Below are 19,379 nucleotides of genomic sequence, written 5' to 3' on the forward strand. Positions count from 1 at the left end.
ACCGACAGTTGACCCTGTTGAGTTATTTCACTCGACCATCATCGAATGTTTGCCAGTCACCAATGCGAGTATTGAGAGAGAGACCAGGAACGACCGGACACTGTCTCGGGTCTACGAATTGACAGTGAAGGGATGGCCAGCACATGGCGAACCACTGTTGCCGGCATTCTCAGCCAGACGAGAACAGCTGTCCGTTTGTCAAGGAACATTGATGTATGGAACAAGGGTGATTATTCCTCCTAAATTAAGGGAGAGAGTTCTAAAGGAACTGCATGAAGGTCATCTGGGGGGAGTCAAGATGAAAAGCCTTGCTAGGGCTTATGTGTGGTGGCCAGGTATCGACAAACAAATAGAGGATCTGACTAAAAGCTGCTCAGGGTGCCAAAAAGTTCAAAATGCACCTCCAATTGCACCGCTGCATCCATGGGAATGGCCTTCAACCCCATGGCAGCGTGTGCATATCGACTTTGCAGGTCCATTCATGGATTCCATGTTTTTGATAGCGGTAGACGCACATTCTAAATGGCCAGAAGTGATTAAGATGGCGACCACTACCTCGGAAAAGACGATCGCAGTTCTAAGAACCATATTTGCAAGAAATGGATTGCCAGAACAGATATGTTCAGACAACGGACCGCAGTTCGTGTCAGAAGAATTCCAGAAATTCATGAAGAAGAATGGGGTGAAACACTATACATCTGCCCCATATCATCCGGCTACAAATGGGTTGGCCGAGAGATTTGTACAAACGTTCAAAAAGGCGATAAAGGCCATGAGCAAAGTCCATATTCCACTACAACACAAGGTGGACAATTTCCTAATGGCATATCGAAACGCCACACATGCAGTGACAAATCAAAGTCCTGCCATGATGTTTTCTAAAAGGAGGTTGCGGTCCAGGTTGGATTTGTTAAAACCAAATGTGCGTAGGGAAGTCGAAAACAAACAGTTCCAGCATGTAAATAACAAGACCACTCGAAGTTTCGAAATAGGACAACCAGTGTTAGCCCGGGACTATAAGAATGAGAAATGGCAATCTGGAACAATTCGTGCCAGACAAGGACCCCTGATGTACACGGTAGGGATTGGTGAAAACGTAATACGACGTCATGCTGACCAACTTGTAGAATCGAGAACAAGGGTCGAACCCATGGCTACGGCAGAGACACCAGTGGAAGAAATTATTGAACCTGTAGCATCTACCTCAAACGCGAACGTACATGAGGATGTTCAATCCATAAGAGATCAATTAGAGGAGTCACCCCAGCAACCAGAATCAGAGACCCCTGAAAGGCGTTATCCAACTCGGATCAGGAGGCCTCCTCAGAGACTGAATCTTTGAACAGTTGCATGAAAGTTGTATATATGTTATCCATGTTATGTTTAAATTGGGGTGTACACTGTTAAGCTAAAAAGGGAGGAATTGTGGTGTATGTAACCTGTACCACCTTAAGAGAACTACCTTAAGAAGATGGACTACTTTCTCTTGCTACTGTTTATTGTAGTACCGGTGGTGACCACACCGGTATATAAGCTCTGTGTAGTAATTTGTAAAGCAGTTCAGCCCTGACCTTCAAGTAGTAAAGACCTGTTTAAGTTTTTCCTGTTGTCTGTGTCCAGTTATTTAAAATAAGTATATCTGGAACACACAGACTCAACAAGTATCTTGCCAGTGTCCAGTACATTTGGGCCACAGGAGGTAGCAGCAGCACGAATTCGGTGGATGACACCCTCCCATGTGCCCCGTCTCCATGGGGCAGACTCTCCACCCCTAACCACAGTGGAAATTCCCTCATAACTACCTTCGGGTGGAGACCCCATTTCGCACTCATGCTTGTGGTTTCCTGCCCCTTTTATACCGGCATTCTGGCCCATACCCCAGGGAAATTTCAGGATAAAATTTTTAACAATAGAGGTAATGATATGTCAAGCTTTTTCTGAGTGTTAGCTTTTTGATGTTCAATACTTGCAGGAATCATTTTTACGCTATAGGCTATTAACTTCAATGGTGCTTGTAGTGTCCAAGTATAAATAATACACGGACTGCAGGAGAACAATAATAACAGGTATTTACTGAAGACTGAAATACAGAAGCCTGCTATGGCTTTATATACAGGGGTGGTCACTGCCGGTACTGCAGTATAGAATCAGTTCTTCTCTTAAAGGTACATACACAACAATTCCTCCCCTTTTAGATAAACAGTATATAACATTCATTTAACAACTAAATAATAACTAATTACAATTACAATTTTCCCTGTACTATATACATCAACTGAAATAATCATTTATAAGTTCAGTCTTTGAGGAGGCTTCCTGATCCTGACTGGATAGCGCCTTTCTCGAGTATCCTGTTCTTGCGGCGGAGTTGATTCTGGCTCATTGTCATTGGTTGGTTCGTCAGCTTCCAATACCACTGCTTCTGAGGTAGACGCAATCTGTACTTCGGGTTGATTACCAAGTGCACCTGCTCGTGGTATGGGTTTGGCTTGTTCCTGTGACTCTAGAATCTGGTCAGCATGGCATCTCACAATGCTCTCTCCAATGTCCACTGTGTACATTAGTGGTCCCTGCTGTGTGCATATCGTTCCTGGCTGCCATTTTTCTGTTCGGTAGTCACGGGCCAAGACTGGTTGCCCTATCTTGAAGCTCCTGGTTGGCTTCTCATTTATGTGCTGGAATTGCTTATCCTCAACATCTCGTCTTATGTTTGGTTTGAGCAAATCCAGGCGACATCTTAGCCTTCGGTTGAAGAACATTATGGCTGGAGCTTGGTTGGTGACTGCATGTATCGCATTCCGGTAAGCAAACAAGAAATTATCCACCTTGTGTTGTAGTGGTATGTCATCATTATGCATTGCCTTTATTGCCTTTTTAAAGGTCTGAACAAACCTCTCAGCCAATCCATTTGTGGCTGGATGATATGGGGCAGATGTGTAATGCTTCACCCCATTATTCCTCAGAAACCTCCGGAAATCCTCTGACACAAACTGTGGCCCATTGTCGGAGCAAATCTGTTCTGGCAAGCGATTCCTGGCGAAGATGGTCCGTAGGACTGCAATAGTTTTCTCCGTGGTGGTGGAGGACATTTTGATGACCGCTGGCCAATTTGAATGGGCGTCCACAGCGATTAGGAACATTGAGTCCATAAATGGACCAGCAAAATCAATGTGTACCCGTTGCCATGGAGATGAGGGCCACTCCCATGGATGTAGCGGGGCCTGTGGTGGAGCGTTTTGGACCTTCTGGCATCCTGTGCATCTCTTGGTCATATCCTCGATTTCTTTATTGATTCCCGGCCACCACACAAACGCCCTGGCTAGGCTTTTCATTTTTATCCCTCCCAGATGACCCTCATGAAGCTCATTGAGCACTCTATCTCTCAACTTGGGTGGAATTACCACTCGGGATCCACACATCAAGATCCCCCGGCACACTGACAGCTGATCTCTCCTTGGCCAGAATGCTGGCAACAGTGAGTCGCCATGTGCTGGCCATCCCTTCACTGTCAAATCATAGACCCAAGAGAGTGTCGGGTCATTTCGGGTATCCTTCTCTATACTTGAGTTTGTAACAGGTAGACATTCGACTATGGTCGCATGGAATATCTCAACAGGGTCCACTGCAGGTGCTTCCTCTACCGTAGGCAACGGTAGGCGCGACAGCCCATCAGCGTTTCCATGCTGTTTTGTACCCTTGTACTCTATGTCGTACTGATGTGCCCCTAGAAAAAGTGACCATCTTTGCAGCCGTTGTGCCATCATCACCGGAATGCCCTACTTTGGGTTAAAAATGGAGACCAGGGGCTGATGATCAGTCAGTAGGGTAAATTTCTGCCCGTGCAGATAGTGATTGAACTTCTTCACCCCCCACACCAGGCTGAGGGCCTCCCTGTCAATCTGGGCGTAGTTACACTCGGCTGAGGTTAACGAGCGCAACGCAAAGGCTATTGGCCTCTCTGAACCGTCAAGGAATTTGTGTGACAGCACCGCTCCGATGCCATAGGGAGACGCATCACATGCTAACTGAATCGGTAGTGTTGGATTGTAGTGGGCCAATACTTCTTTTGAAGTGATTAGGCATTTACATTTCTGAAAGGCACGCTCACACTCATCACTCCATTTCCATGTTACTCCAGTTTGCAGCAGGGCATTCAGTGGGTGCAGAATTGTAGATAAATTCGGCAAGAACTTATGGTAGTAGTTCACCAACCCGAGGAACGACCTCAGTTGCGACACATTTTCCGGTGCTGGAGCCTTGACTACAGCCTCAAACTTGTCCGGCGACTTATGCAACCCTTCCTCATCAATCATGTGGCCACAATATGAGATTTGTCTCCTGAAGAACTCACATTTGGGGCGGTTGGCTCGTAGCCCAGATTCCTGTAATCTCGTGAGCACCTGCTCCAGGTTGGCAAGGTGTTCACTGTCATTTTCGCCCGTAACCAGGATGTCGTCCAAATAACACTGGGTCCCCGGGATCCCTTGCAGGACTTGTTCCATCGCCCTCTGCCAAATAGCCGGGGCTGATGCTACCCCGAATACCAGTCGATTGTACTGGTAAAGGCCTTTGTGAGTGTTTATCGTGAGGTATTTCCTAGATGCTTCTTCCACCTCCACTTGTAGATACGCTTGGGCCAGATCAATCTTTGTAAAGCGTTTCCCTCCAGATAGTGAGGCGAAAATATCTTCTATCCATGGAAGTGGATATTGTACTGTGTGCAGGACTGGGTTCACAGTTACCTTGAAGTCCCCACAGATGTGAACCTTCTTCAGTTCCCCAGGCGTGCTGCTCAATGATTTCTTCATTACAGGAACGATGGGTGTGGCCCACTCACTCCAGTCCACCTTGGACAGCACACACGAATGCTCCAGACTCTCCAGCTCTGTTTCAACGGCTGGGCGGATTGCGTAAGGTACCGGTCTGGCCTTAAAAATTTTTGGGTTTGCATTATCTTCGATTTTTATCGTTGCCGTTACTCCTTTTAGAGTCCCAAGTCCTTGTTGGAACACCTCTTTCACGTCAGTTAGAATCTTTGACAGTCGTCCAGGTGTGACGTCATCATCCTTTTTATCAGTCACAGTTAGCGCCTGAATGGAATGCCAATCCAATTGTATTTTTCGGATCCATTCACGTCCCAATAATGGTGGTCCTCCATCTGGTAGTATATATAGATACAGTTTCTGTGTTTCCTTGCCGTTGTATTCAACTGGCACCCTTATTTTTCCTCTGGGGTAGACTTTTTGCCCCGTGTATGTCTTCAATACAATGGACGTGTCCTTCAAGTGTATGTGTGGGAATAGCTGTTCATAGTCTCGTCGATTCATGACAGTTAGGGCTGATCCTGTGTCCAATTCCATCTTTACTGGGGACCCTGCTATCATGAGGGTGACCCAAATGGTTCGGTGATCCTCCTTTGCGATCACGTTGTGTAACTTTAGACAATTTAGTCTCCTGCTCCCGGAGTCCTTATCACTCTCCTGATCTTCCGAACTACTGTCTGTCAATTTCTTTACTTTCTTGTACTTTTCCTTAGTAGTCCTTGTAGTGTTGGTTTTCTTTCCCGACCTGCAGACTCTTGCTATGTGTCCAATTTTCCCACATTGCCTGCATACTTTGTCCTTAACCCAGCAGTCCTTCTGATCATGGGTTGTTCTGCCGCAGCGATAGCACTTTTCTGCTCCATACGCCATTTCGTTAGCGCGGTATTCTTGTGGTTTCTGTTGTATTTCCGCAGCTCCCCGTGCTGCTGCTTCGTAGGATACTGCCACGCTGAAAGCCTGTTCTAGCGTCAGGTCCTTTTCCGAAAGTAGTAGTTTCTGGGTTCCTTCACTCTGGAGCCGGCAGACAAACTTATCCCGCAAGGTGCCTGCCAGTCCTGCTCCGAACTGGCAGTGCTTCGAAAACTTGCGTAGTTCCGTAAGATAGTCAGCATTGCTCTCATCTTTGTGCTGGTTTCTTTTATGGAACTTGAATCTTTCTGCTATCAGCAGCGGTGTAAGGTTTAGGTGTTCCTGTAAGGTATTAACAATCTCTTCAAAACTTTTCTCCATTGGTTTAGCTGGGGTAATTAAATTGCGCAATAGGCCGTACGTTCTCGCGCCCATCAAATTTAATAATACCGACGCCTTCTTTCCATCGGCCACCTCATTTGCCTTGCAGTACACTTCAATTCTTTCCACATACGTGGTCCAGTCTTCTACCTCGTTGTCGAAAGCAGTGATACTGCCACTTTTCGGCATCTTGGGTGATTTAAAATGGCGCCTCCCGCGCTTTTTCTTCTTCACCAATGGATTAAAATGGCGCCTCCCGCGCTTTTCCTTCTTCTCCAATGGAATAAAATGGTGCCTCCCGCGCTTTTCCTTCTTCCCCTTGCTGCCACGCTGCTCCTAGCGTTCTGCAGGGTAATGGCGGCGACCCGCAGCTTCGGTGCGCCTCACTTTTCCTTCCCCTTGTTTTATTTTCGCTACGCTGCCCGGTTCTTGAGCACCGACCGCGCCCTGTGCGCTCCACCCTCTCTCTCTCTCTTTTCCTCCCGACGACGCTGCATGGCCCCTTTGCAGAGCCGCTCGATCGAGCTCAAGCCCGCCGCAGTCCGGAAGGTTCAGCGCACTACCTGCTACCAGCACGATTTGCTGGAACACCTTGACTGGGGAGCCAAGCCCAGCTCTCCACAGCCTCTCCTGCAACTCTCCGAACTCCGATGGGTCCTTGGGCGGTTGCCCGCGGTCGACGCCTGTTGTTCTGACTTCGACCTCCAAAAACTTCTTCTCAGGGAAAGATCCCCGTGAGGTGATGCAGTACTGCAGGTGAGTTCGAACCTGCTCGTCGCCAGTGTAGTGTCTGAGTATAAATAATACACGGACTGCAGGAGAACAATAATAACAGGTATTTACTGAACAGAGGGTAACTTAAGACTGAAATACAAAAGCCTGCTATGGCTTTATATACAGGGGTGGTCACTGCCGGTACTGCAGTATAGAATCAGTTCTTCTCTTAAAGGTACATACACAACAGTGCTGACTGGTCTGTATCTTGGATGTCTTCCTGTATTATTTCTGTTGTTTTTCTAATTATTTTTTTTCTGTCTGTTTTTGCCATGTGCCTCTGTGAAATACTTGGTAGTGGTTATGTCTTTCTGTAGTTGTATGACTAGTATATGCTTTGGTTGTGATCGGAGATGTAATGTTGTCGAAGGGTGTGCTTCAATGTGCTGAATGGCCTTTTCCCATCTGTGACTTCTTTACTATCCTGATGTCAAGTCATTGTTTGCTTTAAAAGGGTTTTTGTTTGTTTAATTTTCCTTTGCAGTGTGACCAGGTCCTTGCTCTGTCCTGGTGTTTTGTGTTGTGTTGTATGCTGAAAGTCTTGCTTCTCTAGTTGATGTTATCTGACATGATTCTTCTTCAATTTGTGGTATTTGTTCTGGATTTTCTACAGAAAATATCTAAATCTTCATTCACTTAGAAATCACATGTCACATTAAATGCTTCAGTCGTTATATTTGCTGATGTACTTTGTGTAGCTAAGGCCTATGCTATGTTTGGATTTTAACTATTGTTTAGACTTTAAAGGAAATAATATTGGGGGATACGTGAAGCTGATGCTCCATTTTCGATCCTACTGGCCAATAACTGAGGCTCACACTGCCCCCATTACATTACTAGTCAACAACGATGAGTCAGCCTACAGGGAGGAGGTCCAGCATCTCGTGAAGTGGTGCGCCGATAACAACCTGGCCCTCAACATCAAGAAAACCAAAGAAATCATTGTGGACTTCAGGAAGTCTAAAGGCGGAAGTCACACCCCCATCCACATCCATGGGGCTGTGGTGGAAAGGGTGGACAGCTTTAAGTTCCTCGGAGTCCACATCACGGGAGACCTCTCCTGGTCCCTCAACACCTCCTCTCTGGTGAAGAAGGCCCAGCAGCACCTATATTTCCTAAGGAGGCTGAAGGGATGTAACCTGTCACCCCTGATCCTCTCTAACTTTTACCGCTGCACAATAGAGAGCATCCTGACAAACTGTATCACAGTATGGTATGGCAGCTGTAGCTACTATGACTGGAAAGCCCTGCAGCGGGTAGTCAAAACTGCCCAACGCATTACCGGCACCCGGCTACCGACCATAGAGCACATATACCAGAAACGCTGTCTACGGAGGTCACGGACCATCATCAAAGACCCTACCCACCCCAGCCACAGTCTGTTCGCCCTCCTGCCATCTGGGAGACGCTACAGATGCATTCGCACCCGAACAACCAGATTTAGGAACAGCTTCTTTCCCAGGGCTGTCATCCTACTGAACTCCACAAATAAACTCTAAAGCCTGCACATCTGCCAATGCACTTTATTATGTTTATGTTAATGTATTACAAGCCAAATGAATGTTGAATGTTTAAATGTCTTAATCTAAATGTACACTCTCGGGAGCCGCAAGCCTACATTTCGTTGTACTGCACTTGTGCACTAACAATGACAATAAAGTTGATTATTATTATTATTATTATTATTATTATAAGAGCATGAGGCTAGAAATTTCTGTTGATGGTAGTAGCAGACAAACACTTCACATGACTGACCCCTGTCTGCTATTTTAACACAGGTATTAACTCACTTACTTTAAATGAGGTAATGTCTCTGTTTAAATAACAGGCAGAGGAATATCATTACAAAAAGTAAAAAAATATTAAACCACATTTAGTATTAAGGCTTTCCCCAAGTCCCCTCTTGAGCCTGCTGCTCAGAGGTGTATCAAGTGGCGTGCTCTCTCATTTTACTTCTCTTCCCTCTGGAAAATACCACAACTCCACTTGACATTTTCCTCTGCTGACAAACAAAGATCAGGAACTAGCTGTGTGACTAATTGTGAGAGTAAGCTCCTGTTCTACAATTCTGTGGTCAAACACAGTGATGTACCAATGGGCCATGACACTGCTGAGTATCTCCAGCATTTTCTGTTTTTATTTTAGGCCATGACACTGTGCTGCTCTTAAAGTTATATATTAAAGAGCAAACGTCATGGTTGTTGTGTTGCTGTCCACAGATGAAAAGTGCTCGTTCAACACTTCCGCTGCAAGTGATGGCTACTTGTCATGGGACAGAGTAAAATGCTATTCACCTATACATGGATGTGCCCTTTTTTGAGATGGGATAGGCCAACCCAACTGTAAAGTTATCCTACAAATGAACTTAAATTAGTCCAATTTGAACACTTTAAATTAATTCCATTCCAGAAGCTACACCGGGTCCCAGCCTTGGTAGCAAGGCCTCGAAAGGGGCTGAACCTCCGCCTGCCCCTAACTCGGCCACCTGCATCAGAGGGGGTGGGGCTGACAGGGACTCCCAAAACTGGGAGTTTCTGTGTTGTCGGCCTACAGGGGACCCGGTGTAACATCAGAAACTGGTACGTGGAGGGAAAAAAGGCATAACAGTCTTAGTACAAGTGGCGGATGGAAAGGGTTGTGCCAGGACAGAATCAAGGCCTGGAACACTTAAGATAAGGCAGGTATTTTTTTACAGGGGTCTACCTGATTTTATTTCTTGGAGTGAACCCTGGCTGGTCACTTACAAAGCGGCCTCTTCTGGTGAAAGAGTACTTGAGATGATAGCAAAATACTGCAAATACTGGAAATCTGAAATAACAACAGAAAATGCTGGAAAAACTCAGCAGGCCAGGCAACATGCCAAAGGCCCACTTATCGCAGCCCCACCCCTCCTGCTCCCACCCCACCCCCCTATCCCACTAACTTTGATGCAGTCAGCTGTGGCACCCGGCTAAAAGAGAGGAAAATAAAGGAGGGAATATCCCTAAGGTTAATGTCCAAGTTGCTGCATCAAAACCATGTAAATTAATGATCAGAGTCAGAAATCTCCATTAGCATCAATCAACTAAACACAACAATGAGCGTAACTGCAAATGTGTAATCGGATCCGAGCTAGTCATGTGCGGATAATTACAGCTTCATTTCTTATCTGGTGGAGGGGGAGGTGTGTGGCCAGCACCTTCAGTAATTGCTGTCCTGAGCTGGCTGGCAGAGTTAAGTAGATAGAAGATGGATCTGATAAGATGAGCATAGTGGATTCACCTGATGCAAATAATTACAGGCTTAAGTCAGCACCCAAGACAATTACTAAAATGTGGATCTTACATAAGAACATAAGAAATAGGAGCAGGAGTAGGCCATACGGCCCCTCGAGCCTGCTCCGCCATTCAATAGGATCATGGCTGATCATCCACCTCAACTCTACTTTCCCACCCGATCTCCATATCCCTTGATTCCTCTAGAGTCCAAAAATCTATCGATCTCAGCCTTGAATATACTCAAACGACTCAGCATACACCGCCCTCTGGGGCAGAGAATTCCAAAGATTCACAACCCTCTGAGTGAAGAAATTCCTCCTCATCTTGGAGCTATTAAAGCCTCTACTTTTGATTATAGCTAGTTTTGATTGTTTTTTTTACAATATAAGAACATAAGAACATAAGAAATAGGAGCAGGAATAGGCCACTTGGCCCCTCGAGCCTGCTCCGCCATTCAATAAGATCATGGCTGATCTTGGGCTCAAAGCCACTTCCCTGCCCACTCCCCATAACCCTTCACTCCCTTATCTTGAAAAAAATCTATCTCCACCTTAAATGTATTTAATGACCCAGCCACCACGGCTCTCTGGGGCAGAGAATTCCACAGATTTACGACCCTCTGAGAGAAGAAATTCCTCCTCATCTCAGTTCTATATGTGCATGCATATAGAATATTTTTTATGTACATGTAAAATTAGCCATAGCATCAGGACCTGCTGAATATTCAAAATCCGGCCAATGTAAAACAACTTTGATCCACATTACACTGAGTTCACAATGTACATGTCTGTGTATGAAGGTTTTTTTTGGTCAGGCTAATTGGTACTCAGCTGCATAAAAGAAAGAGCTAACATTTATACAGTGCTTTATCACACCATCCCAAATTGATTGTTGTTAAACACAGCAGCCAATTTGCACATGACAATTCCTACAAATATCAAATGAGATAATTGACCAGTTAACCTGCTCTTGGTTCTGCTGGTTGAGGGAGTAATGTTGACCAGGAGAACGCCCTGCTCTTCTTTGAATAGTGCCAAGGGATCTTTAAAATCCATCTGAACCAAGATCTCACCTGGAAGGTGCCACCTCGAGCAATGCAATACTCCATTGGTACTAGACTGAAGTGTTAGCCTAATTAAGTGTTCAGGTCCTGGAGTTGAACTTGAGCCCATAACCTTCTGACGTAAAGGCAACGGTGCTACCAACTGACAAGCTGACATTAGTATGATAGAATGACTGAATGATGTTCTTCTCTAATATTGAAGCAGCAATTAGCTATGTTGTCTTTTGCGTCACGTGACAAATGAGACAAAGGCCTGACTTTTAGTTGCCAGTGGGTTTCCATCGGTAAACCACGCGGCTGAGTTAATTTCCTGCCCATCTGTGGCAGAATGAGTCATGATCGATATTAACAGCCAGGCCTCAGTTAAATCCCGCCAGCCGTCTTCTCACCCATTCCAGGAAGGAAGTCAGTGGGAAGCAGGGGGAAATCATGCGGCCAAAGGTCCCCTGCCACAGGCCAGTAATTGGTGGAATCGGCTGCCATGCCACCCCGCAGGAGTCCGGCGATGGTGGGGTTGGGAAGTGTGGCGAGAATGCGGCAGGAAAGCCCTATGCTTTATTTGTGGAGCCCGGAAGAGTACTCCTGCTCCTTCTGGCCCACAAAGAAAGTAATTTTTTTTTATAAAACTTACCTTTTTGGGTCTCTTCTGCTCTGATCCTCTTTGCCACTGGACTGCCCTGGTGGGAAACTCAGGCTGCCCTCATAAAAATTGCAGTCGAGACCCGCTGACACCATTGGAACCCAACATGCGTATGTTAAAGAGGACCCCGGTAGCTTTGGGTGGGTGTCCTTGCTGCCTACTCAGGAGAGCAGGTAAAAATCAGAACCTGTCAGCTCCCGATGGCTCCAGGATGAGTAACTCACTTAGGCGATCTTAACTGCTCACCGTCTCGTTTCCGCCAGTCGGGTAGGGTTAAAAATGCCCCAGAGTTAAAATAGGCATGATTCAATTTGTTGATACAACTGTGTTTTCAAAAGAATACAAGACAATATGGTTGGGGGTTGCCATTCAGCCCATCTTACCTCATTGTTTGTATATGTGGATATTTGATCTTGAAGCCTAAAGTGATTTTTGGATTACATTCGAAAGGGGTGCCTGATAGTTCCTTCCAGTTTATGTTGCTAAACCAACTTTGTGGCAGGGGAATGGTGCGTGATGTAGGGGACCAAGAGTTATAAATAAGGGAAAGTGAGGAATAAATTGAGAAAAACTTGGATATATATTTTTTAAGTATTTCCTCCCCACCACCACTGGGTAATTTATTTTCTATTGTATAGCATATGATTTTTAGTCATTTGGCTGGGCCATTCAAATCCTGCTGGCACTGATGGCATTGGATTTAACAATTCATTTTTAGCAGCGATAACCTAACTGGTTGGGAGTATGCAGTTTAGGGGTGGTGCTACATCTGTCCAGGTAGTGTACTGAGGAGGAAAGCAGTCTTATGCTGATGGGTGCTACCATTAAGCCCAGGTATCAGCCATGGCTCAGTTGGTGGCACTCTCGTTTCTGAGTCAGAAAGTTGTGGATTCAAGCTTCAATCCAGGAATTGTGCACATAATCCAGTCTGGCACTTCAGTGCAGCACTGAGTGAGTGCAGCACTGAGTGAGTGCAGCACTGTCAGATGTGCCAACTTTCAGATGAGACATTAAACTGAGTTCCTGTCAGCCCTCTCAGGTGGATCCCATGGAACAATTCAAAGAAGAGCTTGGGAGTTTTCCAGGTATCCTGGCCAACATTGATCCCTCACCCAACACCTAAATCAGTTTAATTGGTCATTGCTGTTTGTGGGACCTTGCTGTGTGCAAATTAGCAGCTGCATTTCCCTACATTGTAACAGTGACTACTCTTTAAAAAGTAATTAATTGGCTGTGAGATGCTTTGGAACATCCTGAGGTTGTGAAAGGCAGACATCCTTTGGCAAATGACATTCGCTGTTACTGTGATTATGATGTATTTTCCTTCCTTGTGCTCCTAAATCTCCCTACAGCCCTTGACATGGTCAACCACACCATATTCCTCCAATGCCTCACCTCTGTTGTCCAGTTCAGTGAGACTGTCCTCACTTGGTTTCACTCGTACCTATCCAATCATAGCTAGACTATCTCCAGCAATGGCTTCTCATCCTGTCGCTGCACTGTCACCTTTGGAATCCCCCAAGGATTCATCCTTGACCCTCCTCTTTCTCATCTAAATGCTGCCTTTTGCAACATCATCTGCATGTCTGCTGATGGCACTCAGCTCTGTATCTCCATCTCCTCTCAAGCCCTCACTGCTTGTCCAACATCTAGTCTTAGATGAGCCATCATTTTCAGAAGCTAAACATTGGAATGAAGCTATCATCTTCAGGCCCCACCACCAACTCCCTACCATCATCACCAACACCATTCCTCTCCCTGGCTACTCTCTTAAGCTCGACCAGAGTGTTTTCAACCATATCCTCTCAATCACAAAAAACACCTAATTCAATTTTGTAACATCACCTGTTGCTCATCTAAAACTCTGCTCCCCATATCCTAGCCCACACCAAGCCCATCCTCACTGATATTCATTCGCCCTTGGTCTGCCAAGAGCTCAAATTAAAAGAAATCATCTTTGTGTTTACATCCATTCATCACCTTGCTCCTCCCTACCTTTTAAGCCTCCATCACTAACCATCCCCCCACTCCCACCCCCACCACCAATATTGAGTTCTCTATTCCTCTGATTCGGGCCTCTCATGCTTCTCCACCTCTCTTTGTAGTTACATTGGTGCTGAACCTTCAGCCACCTAGCTCCAAACTCGAGAATTCCCTCCCTAAATCAGTGTGCCTCTCCACCTCCCTCTTCCTCTAAGACCATCCTTAAAACCCACCTCTTAGACAAAGCTTTAATCACCCCTTCTAATCTCTCCTGCTTTTGCTCAGCATTTTTTCCTTATGCCCTGTGAAGTATCTTTGGATGTTTTTCGACATTAAAGGCACAATATAAATAAAGGCCCCATCTCCAACCTCATATTACTCTCCAAAGTCCCTGAACGTGTTATCGCCTCCCAAATCAGATTCCACAAGTACAGTGATGACACTCACCGCTACCTCCCCACCGCCTCTCTCGACCCCTATTGTCTTCGGTCCCCACCACAAACTCTGTTCCCTAGCCACCGACTCCATCCCTCTCCCTGGCCGCTGTCTGAGACTGACCCGGATTGTTCGCAACCTCAACATCCTATTTGACCCTCGGTTTGGGGTTGGGTTGTCCGATCCTGATGCCTGCCAGGTCAGGGGCTGCTTTGGGGGTTTGCAAAGGTTTGGAATTGCTCTGCATCAGATGGAGTATTGCTTTTTCATTTTGCAACATGTTGAGCATGGTTGTGACAGTTGACTATCTTTCATTCATGTGTATCAACGTGGACCTGCGGTAGAAAACAACAGCAGAGCAGCCGATAAAGGGTTAGCTTAAAGGAGGGAAATTGGAAGGACTGAATCATCATTCACGTAAGGAGCGGAGGTCTGTTTTAGATGTCCTGTATTTAAATATGGCAAATAAACAGGAGCTTTACAATAAGCCCTGATGAAGAAAAGTTGGTGAAGAAGGAAAGTGGACAGGGTGGAAAACAAGGCCAAAAGGACCAATTTCAGGGTGCAACATCTCACACCAGATCAGCACCTGCATTACGAAGGCCACCATATTGGTGTAGATAGCTTTGCAGGCAGCAGCCTAAAGCAGGAGTTATGTTAATTAGGGGCCTAACACCTGTTGAAGGACCCCTCTGTAAAATTAGTATTTTTTTATTCGCTTATGTGATGTGGGCGTTACTGGCAATGCCAGCATTTATTGCCCATCCCTAGTTGCCCTTGAGAAGGTGGTGGTGAGCTGCCTTCTTGAACCGCTGCAGTCCGTGTGGTGAAGGTACTCCCACAGTGCTGTTAGGGAGGGAGTCCAAGGATTTTTGACCCAGCGACGATGAAGGATCGGCGATATACTTCTAAGTCAGGATGGTGTGTGACTTGGAGGGGAACTTGGAGGTGGTGGTGTTCCCATGCGTCTGCTGCCCTTGTCCTTCTAGGTGGAAGAGGTTACGGGTTTGGGAGGTGCTGTCGAAGAAGCCTTGGCACGTTGCTGCAGTGCATCTTGTAGATGGTACACACTGCAGCCACGGTACACCGGTGGTGGAGGGAGTGAATGTTTAAGGTGGTGGATGGGGTGCCAATCAAGCAGGCTGCTTTGTCCTGGATGGTGTCGAGTTTCTTGAGTGTTGTTGGAGCTGCACTCATCCAGGCGAGTGGAGAGTATTCCATCATACTCCTGACTTAGTTTACAATGAGTGGAGCAGCTGCCGGGCCTGTTCAGCAACTGCCAATACAGGTAAGTTTCATTTTAAATTACATTTTTAAAAAAGCCTTCATGTGAAGTGAGAAGGAGCCGGAGTGCTATGCCGACTCTAAGTTATTACGATCGCCGCCCCCACCCTGGCCCCCATTGTCTGCACCAACCCCCCTCGCAGGACTTACCATCGGGCCGCTGCCAGTGAGGCAAGCGGCCCCGACATTTGGCATTTTGATGGCTGAGCTCCCTGTGAAGACACGGCAGGTGCAGGCAGCTCCTGCATAAAATGCTAATGAGGCCCGAGGCTCAATTTCGGGTCAGTCTCAAGTCTCTCGTTTGGGGCATGAGCTACCTACACAGCATTGGATCTGGGCCCCAAAAACGGAGCCAGACAAATTTCTACTCCAAAATACCTCATTTCCTCCCTCCTCAACCCGTGATTGTGATAAGAATGAGCCTTTGGTGAGTTGCTGTGTCTATAGATGGTCTCATCTTTGTTGGTGAAAGGGGTTGATGTATATAGGATTGTTAATTCAGTCGCCAGATGTGGAAGTCAAGAGAAGGTGCAAATGTCTCTTGCATCTGGCAATTGGTTGTCCTTCACATTCCCATCATGCTGCTGCTCCTCTTGCTCATCCCATTACTGCCTGTTGGAGCCTTCCTCCCTTCAAACCTCTTTTCAAGGCAGTATTGTGTAGTACGCAGCACACAACCATAATACTAGAGGCTCCAGTCAGACCGGATTCAACAGATAGATCCAAGCACTTGAAGCACACCTTCGATAGTGTGCTCAATTACTACTCTGGTACACAAATAGATTTAATTATACCAGTGTTCAGCTGATGCCCTGGGACAACATTAGACACAGCTGCAGAGGACAGCAGCCACATCAGACTTGACTTTCTGACTCAACGAGTGCTAGCAACATGGATTGTTTTTAAATGAAGGTGTCATGGCAGCTTTCAGCAATGTAAACATTCACTTGCATGATGCAGTGCTGCTGGTCACAAGCGTGCTGCGCATTGAAAGAGTGATATTCTTTCCTACTGACGCCAATTGTGGCATTGAGCAGGAGAACATGTGGGGACACCTAATGAATCCTTTAAACTTTGTGAATCTTGCCACTGCTGTGCCCTGTCATACTGCTGTTGCTGATTGACCATGGGGAAGGGAATAAAATTGCTTGCTATAACGGACCCTTTTAAAAAATTCATTCACAGGATGTGGGCATCACTGGCAAGACCAGCATTTATTGTCCATCCCTAATTGCCCTTGAGAAGGTGGTGAGCCTTCTTAAACCGCAGTCCGTGTGGTGAAGGATTTTTTCCATCGTGGTTTGGTCCAATTGAATGGTTTGCTAGGCCATTTCAGAGGGCATTTCAAAGTTGCTGTGGGTCTGGAGAGTCACATCGGGTAAGGACGGAAGATTTCCCTCTGTAAAGGACATTACTGAACCAGATGGATTTTTATGACAATCTGGTAGTTTCACGGTCATCATTATTGATCCTAGCTTTTTATTCCAGATTTATTTAATTAACTGAATTTAAATTCCCCAGCTGCCGTGGTAAGATTTAAACTCATGTCTCCGGGATCATTAGCTCAGGCCTCTGGATTACTAGTCCAGTGACATAACCACTATGCCACCGTACTCTCAATTTACCAGTGACTTGTTTAATGCATCTCTGCATAACTGATTGGAAAATGTTTCTGATATCCTCACCCACAGCCTGGAATGACCCCAGAGCATAAAATTTAAGGAGAGTTGTGGTTTATAATTAAGAGTCACTGGCACAGTTTCTGTTGGAGATAGTCTGTAGGCCCATTTGCAGCGTATGGCCTAATTTAATGTTGGCTTCCTTATTAAATGAAACCTCCATACGCATTCCTCTTCTGGAAAATATAAGTATGTGCACCTCTGCTTATATATTCTGGGATGCAGGTGAACGTGTCCCATGCATATCTGCTGCCGCTTGTCCAGCAAAATATCATGGGAATTCCCAATTGAAAACCCATTGCGCCATGTCTGAAATGGTGGCTGGAAAAATGGGAGCCATAGAAACACATAGAAGATAGGAGCAGGAGTAGGCCATTCGGCCCCTTGAGCCCGCCCCGCCATTCAATGAGATCATGGCTGATCATCCAAATTCAGTACCCGGTCCCTGCTTTCTCCCCATACCCATTGATCCCTTTAGCCTTAAGAAATATATCCAACTCCTTCTTGAATATATTTAATGAATTGGCCTCTACTGCCTTCTGTGGTAGAGAATTCCACAGGTTCACCACTCTCTGGGTGAAGAAATTCCTCCTCATTTCTGTCCTAAATGGCTTACCCCTTATCCTTAGAACGTGGCCACTGGTTCTGGACTCCCCGACCATCAGGAACATCCTTCCTGCATCTAGTCTGTCCAGTCCTGTCAGAATGTTATAAGTTTCAATGAGATCCCCTCTCATTCTTCTAAACTCCAGCGAGTATAAGCCCAATCGACCCAATCTCTCCTCATACGTCATTCCTGCCATCCCAGGTATCAGCCTGGTGAATCTTCGCTGAACTCCTTCCATGGCAAGAACATCCTTCCTCAGATAAGGCGACCAAAACTGCACACAATACTCAAGGTGTGGTCTCACCAAGGCCCTGTACAACTGCAGCAAGACATCCTTGTTCCTGTATTCAAACCCTCTCGCTACGAAGGCCAACATACCATTTGCCTTCTTAACCGCCTGCTGCACCTGCATGCTTACCTTCAGCGACTGGTGCACAAGGACACCCAGGTCTTGTTGCACTTCCCCTTCTCCCAATCTATTGCCATTCAGATAATAATCTGCCTTCCAGTTTTTGCCACCAAAGTGGATAACCTCACATTTATCCACGTTATATTGCATCTGCCATGCTTCTGCCCAATCACCCAACCTGTCCAAATCATCCTGGAGTTTCTCGGCATCCTCCTCATAGCACACACGCCCACCCAGATTTGTGTCGTCTGCAAATTTGGAGATATTACATCTAGTTCCCTTGTCTAAATCATTAATATATGTTGTGAATAGCTGGGGTCCAAGGACCAATCCCTGTGGTACCCCACTAGTCACTGCCTGCCACTCGGAAAATGACCCGTTTATTCTAACTCTTTGCTTTCTGTCTGCCAACCAGTTCTCTATCCAAGTCAATACCTTGCCCCCAATCCCATGTGCCTTAACTTTACACGCTAATCTCTTATGCGGGACCTTATCGAAAGCCTTCTGAAAGTCCAAATACACCACATCCACTGGTTCTCCCTTATCTATTTTACCAGTTACATCCTCAAAAAATTCCAGTAGATTAGTCAAGCACGATTTACCTTTTGTAAATCCATGTTGACTTTGTCCGATCCTGTCACTGTTTTCCAAGTGCTCTGCTATTACATCTTTTATAATGGACTCTAGCATTTTCCCCACTACCACAGCACGGTGGCATAGTGGTTAGCACTGTTGCCTCACAGCGCCAGGGACCCGGGTTCGAATCCGGCCTCGGGTGACTGTCTGTGTGGAGTTTGCACATTCTCCCCGTGTTTGCGTGGGTTTCCTCCGGGTGCTCCGGTTTCCTCCCACAGTCCAAAGATGTGCGGGTTAAGTTGATTGGCTACGATAAAATTGACCCTTAGTGGGGTTACGGGGATAGGGTGGGATATGTGTTGGTGTAGGGGTTACGGGGATCGGGTGGGATATGTGTCGGTGCAGGCTCGATGGGCCGAAATGGCCTCTATCTGCACTGTGAGGTTTCTGTGATTCTGTGATGTCAGGCTTACCGGTCTGTAATTCCCCGTTTTCTCTCTACCACCTTTTTTGAATAGTGGGGTAACATTAGCTACCCTCCAATCCATGGGTACTGTTCCAGATTCCATCAAATGTTGGAAGATGATCAGCAATGCATCTACTATTTCTAGGGCCACTT

This window comes from Somniosus microcephalus, chromosome 2 (genome assembly GCF_052327205.1).
Source record: "Somniosus microcephalus isolate GS21.2 chromosome 2, FLI_Smic_1.0, whole genome shotgun sequence".
Taxonomy (NCBI): Eukaryota; Metazoa; Chordata; class Chondrichthyes; order Squaliformes; family Somniosidae; genus Somniosus; species Somniosus microcephalus.